At 41.6% G+C, this 5844-nt stretch overlaps 1 pseudogene; it reads left to right on the plus strand.

Annotated features, from left to right (window-relative positions):
• Window positions 1-1582: 1582 nt before the first annotated feature.
• LOC131323492 (ADP-ribosylation factor-like) overlaps window positions 1583-5844 on the plus strand; it is a 4266-nt pseudogene continuing 4 nt past the window's right edge.

Below are 5844 nucleotides of genomic sequence, written 5' to 3' on the forward strand. Positions count from 1 at the left end.
TGGATACCTGAGACATTTTATGGAAAAAGTGCTCAATTAGACTCGAAAAGAATTGCTGATAGTGTTCACCATTTCTGTAAGTCGGTCGTCTAAGATTTTGTGTTTTACACAACGAAAATTCATTATACAATTATTTTTAACGAATAAATAAGTAAGCTCTTAAGAGTCTCAACGATCAATAACTTTAGAATCACAAACGTATTTGCACTAACAAATGCACAAATACTAACAATGATTGTGGCCTCCGCAACACACGCATTCCTTCTTCTTCCTCCTCCAAGTCCCCCACTTCCCATTTATTTTCTCCAACTCAAGGGGTGAGGAAAAAACCGTGGGACCGACCCGACCCGAGGGTCTCGAACGGGCTCGAACCACTACTTCAGTCGGGTGCAGTTTGATTTCCATAAAAACTGATTTTGGTTGGTTAGTATGACTTTTACTCTTCAGAGCCGACCCGAACATTTTATATACGTATCTTATATATATTATACCCTAGGTATAAAAGGGAACCAATACACTCTGATGTTCAAAACCAATACGCTCCAGATCTAAAAGATGTCGCCGCCAGTTCCACCTGGAGCCGACGCCGCACCACCGTCTCTATCTCGCTCAGTCGCTCTCTGTCCCGCTCTCTCTCTCTCTCTCTCGCAACGCCGGCGGCCACTGCTCCACCACGGCGTCCGCTGCTCCACCATCTCCAGATCTCGAAAACGATAAATCTCACACGTATACTTTGAATCGGGATGGCTCTCGCTCTGTCTCTCTCTCTCGTAATTTTTTTTCGCTCACTGTCCCGCTCTCTCTCTCTCTCGCAACGCCGGCGCCCACTGCTCCACGGCGTCCGCTGCTCCATCATCTCCAGATCTCGAAAACGGTAAATCTCACACGTATACTTTGAATCGGAACGGCTCTCTCTCTCTCTGTCTCTCGTAATTTTTTTTGAGCGATTAATGGTGGCTGGTTTTGGGATTACGCCAAACCCGTCCGACCCGCCCCGAAGTACAGAATCGGTTCTGTGGACGGTTTTTACCTGTCATGCGGGTCGGAAAAATTCACCCGATTTTATTGGGTCGGGTTGCGGGTTCAGGTCGAACCCGACCGACCTTGATCCTTCTCCTCCTCCGACCGCTCCGTCTTCCATGACTCCGCTGTTGGGTTTCTTGGGGGAAATAAATGGAAAGTGGGGGACTTGGGGGAGGAGGAGGAGGAAGAAGAAGAATGTGGAGGCGAGGCGAGATTCAATGGGTGTGTGCGAGTTGAGTTTTGTTCACCACTTTTTTTTCCCCTTCACCCACCACTTAAAGAGTTTGAACATTACCCTTTTCTTTCTGTTAATTGAAATGTCCCCACTTGATGTCATACTTATAAAAAAATGTATTGCATGGGTGTGACCTTTACCATTTCAACCACCAATAAGAAGTGTGTGCCTCATTTATCACCACAGGCTCCTCTAGTACCCGTTTTTCACTCTTCTTTCTCTATATAAACAAACGTGGACGAGCCCTCCTTGTTTCCTCCTTCAAATCAAATCTCCTAGAGAGTGTTCTAGTTCGGCGTTGAGACGATGACGATATCCGTGAGTCTTTCTCTCCCTTCTTCGCCTCTCTCATTTGGAATTATACTTATATGTCAACTTATTTACACGCACATAACATCCATCTATAGATTTGATGATCTGTATGAGATGAGCTGCTCAATCATAGTAAAGCAAAAGCGTAGCTGGATTTTCGCTTTTGTTTGGGGTTTCTTTTATAGTAAGATCTCAGCGGTGCTAGATCTATCTGATAAAAAAAGATGGGTCTGTCCTTCACCAAGCTTTTCAGTCGTATATTTATTTTTTTGCTACTAAAAGGGGAATGCGTGGTGTTATAGTTGGTCTTGATGCTGCTGGTAAAACCACTATTTTGTACAAGCTCAAGTTGGGCGAAATTGTTTCCACTGTTGCTACCATTGGTATGCTTTTGCATTCGGTTTCATTTAGTTGGTGTTTTAAGTGATTAACTTTGTTCCTGATCTTTTCGCAATCAATGGGTTTTAGAGTTTCAAGTCTGCAAAACCGTGTCTTCACCATCTTGAAATGAAACAGTCCGAGGAAAACAAGTAGAAATAAACAATTATTTGCTGTGTTATTTGACTCTTATTTTCATTATTTTAAGAACTCAAATATCATAATGACAGGATTCAATGTGGAGACTGTCGAATACAAGGACATCAGCTTCACCGTATGGGATTTTGGTGGTTGGGGCAAGGTAATATCCATGTCGCATTTTCTATAGTTGATTATTGGTGAATACATCTATTCACATAGTTTTGTAGGCTGTATAGTGTCGTACAATAGACTGGTGAAGAATGGCAAACTGATTTATTGTAAAATCACTAACTTCTTCGCTCCTTAGTTTACTTATCCGCCCTGCCTACTTTGCTTGTAACTCTTCACACTCTTACAAATGGGTTATAACTGTTGTATGTGTTAAATGGAAACAAACAAACTTGCAAAGTTTAGCATGATTGCACACGCTTACACACAGTTAAGAGGGGACACATGTTGCCGTGGTCGTGCTTATGGACGGTCAAGTGCTGATCAAATAATACCTGTCAGTTCTTAACATATTCCTAAGCTACATTAAATTGAGCCATTTCGTCTTTTGGTACTCCCTCTACTTCATGAGGCAAGACTATCCACGTCGTGGCTTACATTACATTGCGGCACTTTTCAACAATTGACCACTATTTTAGTCATGCAAGTCGGGAGAGTGTAGTCAATTGGCAAATTAATTGGACATGAAGTACTTGTGCTCATTACTAAACCAAAGTACCTTCATGGTATATTCAAGGTACTTGTGCTTATTACTAAACCAAAGTACCTTGTGTGGCCTCACCTCTCTTGGGAAAGTCTCTGTCATCTCCGTCACCTGAGTCAATCGCTCAGCTCCTGGTCTATCACCTCCACGTGCATCCGGGCTGTACGTGAGGGGGAGTGTTAGATTTGTCCCACATCGCTCATCTAAGCCACCCAAACTTGGTTAATAAAATCTAGATGCTACTCCACCTATAGCCAATTGATTTTGGATTGGAACCCTCCAAGAAATCTAACACCTCTACACATCATGGCTTAAATTATTAACAGTTTTAGATGTTTCTACCCAGGAAGGGGAGACACATGATGATATGATCGTGCTTATGGACGGTCTAGTGCTGATTAAATATCTCTGTCAGCACTTAACATATTCATAAGCTACAATAACTTGCGACACCTTGTCTTTCAATCTTCCCTCTACTTCATGAGGCAAGACTATCCACGTCATGGCTTACATTTCATTGTTGCACTTTTCAACAATTGTGCATTATTTTGGTCATGCAAGTTAGGGCAGTGTAGTGTATTGGCAAATGAATTATTCATGAGGTAAACCTATTCACATCATAGCCTTAATTTTGTAACAGTTTCGGCCATTTCTACCCAGGAAGGGGAGACACATGTTCAGATGATTGTGCTTATGGACGGTCTAGTGCTGATTAATTATCACCATCAGAACTTAACATATTCATGAGCTACATTAACTTGAGCCACCTTGTCTTTCAATCTTCGCTCTACTTCATAAGTCAAGACATCCACGTCGTGGCTTACGTCACCTTGTGACTTTTGAACAAATATAAGCAAATTAATTGGATGGTAGCCACTTGTTTTAGCCACTAAACGAGATTACGATACCTTCATGAGGCAAGTCTATATTCATAAAATGGCTTACATTTTTAGCAATTTCTGGCATGCACGCTCATGGTAAGGGAGACATGCGTAGAGATGGTCGTGCTTATGGACGGTCTAGTGCTGATTAAATATCTCTGCCAGTACTTAACATATTCATAAGCTACATTAACTTGATCCATGCTTTCTTTTGGTCTTCCCTCTGCTTAATGCGGCAAGACTATCCATGTCATTGGTTACATTAGATTTAATTAGATGCGAGGTGCTTGTGTTTATTACTAAACAATAGTACCTTCAATGTACCTTCATGAGGTAAGACTATTCACGTTATGGCTTGAATTTTAACTATTTCCGACATTTACCCCAAAAGGGTAACACAGTTGAGATGGTTGTGCTTATGGACGGTCTAGTGCTGATTAAATACCTCTGTCAGTACTTAACATATTCATAAGCTACATTAACTTGAGCTACTTCGTCTTCCAGTATTCCCTCTAATTCATGAGGCAAGACTATGCATGTCGTGGCTTACATTAACATTGTGGCACTTTTCGACAAATGCGCACTACTTGAATCATGCGAGCTAAGATTGTGGTGTGAGTAGGAGAATTAATTACCAATTTACCATGAAGCACTTGTGTTTGTTACAAAACTAGATTACCTTCATGAGGTAAGCCTTTTTACCTCATGACTTATCTGCCATATGCACCTAAGGAAGGGAGATGCGTGTTGAGATAGTTGTGCTTATGGACGGTCTAGTGCTGATTAAATATCTCTATCAGTACTTAACATATTCATAAGCTACATCTACTTGAGCCACGTTGTCTTTCAATCTTCCCTCTACTTCAAGAGGCAAGACTATACACGTTGTGGCTACATTACATTTGTGGCACTTTTTAACAAATGTGCTCTATTTTAGCCATGCAAGGTTGGGGTTGGCGTGTGGATATGACGTGCTTATCAGTTGTCCAAGCTCTGGACATGTCAGTCCATTAAGCCCCTGGCTTTGTTTCCATCTTTCACCTGTGACGCAACTTGTTTTTGTATTTTCTCTAATTGGTAGGTTTACTTATTTGGGGTAAAAAATAATCTTTCATTTTTTTTGTACATGTTTAATTCTTCTGTTGACTGGGTTCCAGATTGAGCTTTTGTGGAAGCATTACTTCCACAACACACAAGGTCTCATCTATGTGGTTGACAGCCATGACAAGGACCACGCAGTTGTGGCAAGAGACGAGCTTCACAGAATGTTGAATGTGGTTGGTTTTTTGCAAATCTGATATAAAAGGGTTTCCTTTTAATTGAGTAATAGAAATTGCTCATTTGCCGATCTTCCAATTGTTCGTTCAGGATGAACCAAGGGATGCTGTGTTGCTTGTGTTTGCAAACAAGCAAGATCTTCCAAATGCAATGAAGCCTGCTGAAATCACTGATAAGCTTGGCCTCTATTCTCTCCGGCAGCGCCTCTGGTAACTTAGAAAGTACCTCCTTTCCCCTTCCTCCTGTGATCACCCTCGACATCTAACACAAGGTTTTTTTGTGGTATGTCACAGGTAAGTACATGTGCTACATCCGGAGAAGGGCTGTACGAGGGACGTGACAGGCTCATTGCGAACAAGGTAAACTGCATGTTTTCAGATTCCAGTGAATGCATTATCGGTGGTTTCCCCTTCCTCCTGTGATCACCCTCGACATCTAACACAAGGTTTTTTTGTGGTATGTCACAGGTAAGTACATGTGCTACATCCGGAGAAGGGCTGTACGAGGGACGTGACAGGCTCATTGCGAACAAGGTACACTGCATGTTTTCAGATTCCAGTGAATGCATTATCGGTGGTTTGACTATGAAAAGGGGAATTCTTGTTGCTAATTCTCCCTTTTTTGGCTCGTTTTTTGTGAATTGCAGGCTTAGTAGCAGGGACAGAGGGAGGTTAATGCGTGGGGAGGCCCTCCCCCAACCTTGTTAGAATCGCCCCATGTATTGTATTAAATGTACATTAAATATTCATAATGTACCGTATCGACCCCTCCAAACTTTCAAAAATAAAATAAAAAGTAGCAATGTATTGTAAAAAACAATTACTCTCGTTTATATGTATATTTATGGTTTGCCAATTATGAATGCAAAAGGGCTATATTTTTCT

The sequence above is a fragment of the Rhododendron vialii genome, chromosome 4a, assembly GCF_030253575.1.
Source record: "Rhododendron vialii isolate Sample 1 chromosome 4a, ASM3025357v1".
NCBI lineage: Eukaryota > Viridiplantae > Streptophyta > Magnoliopsida > Ericales > Ericaceae > Rhododendron > Rhododendron vialii.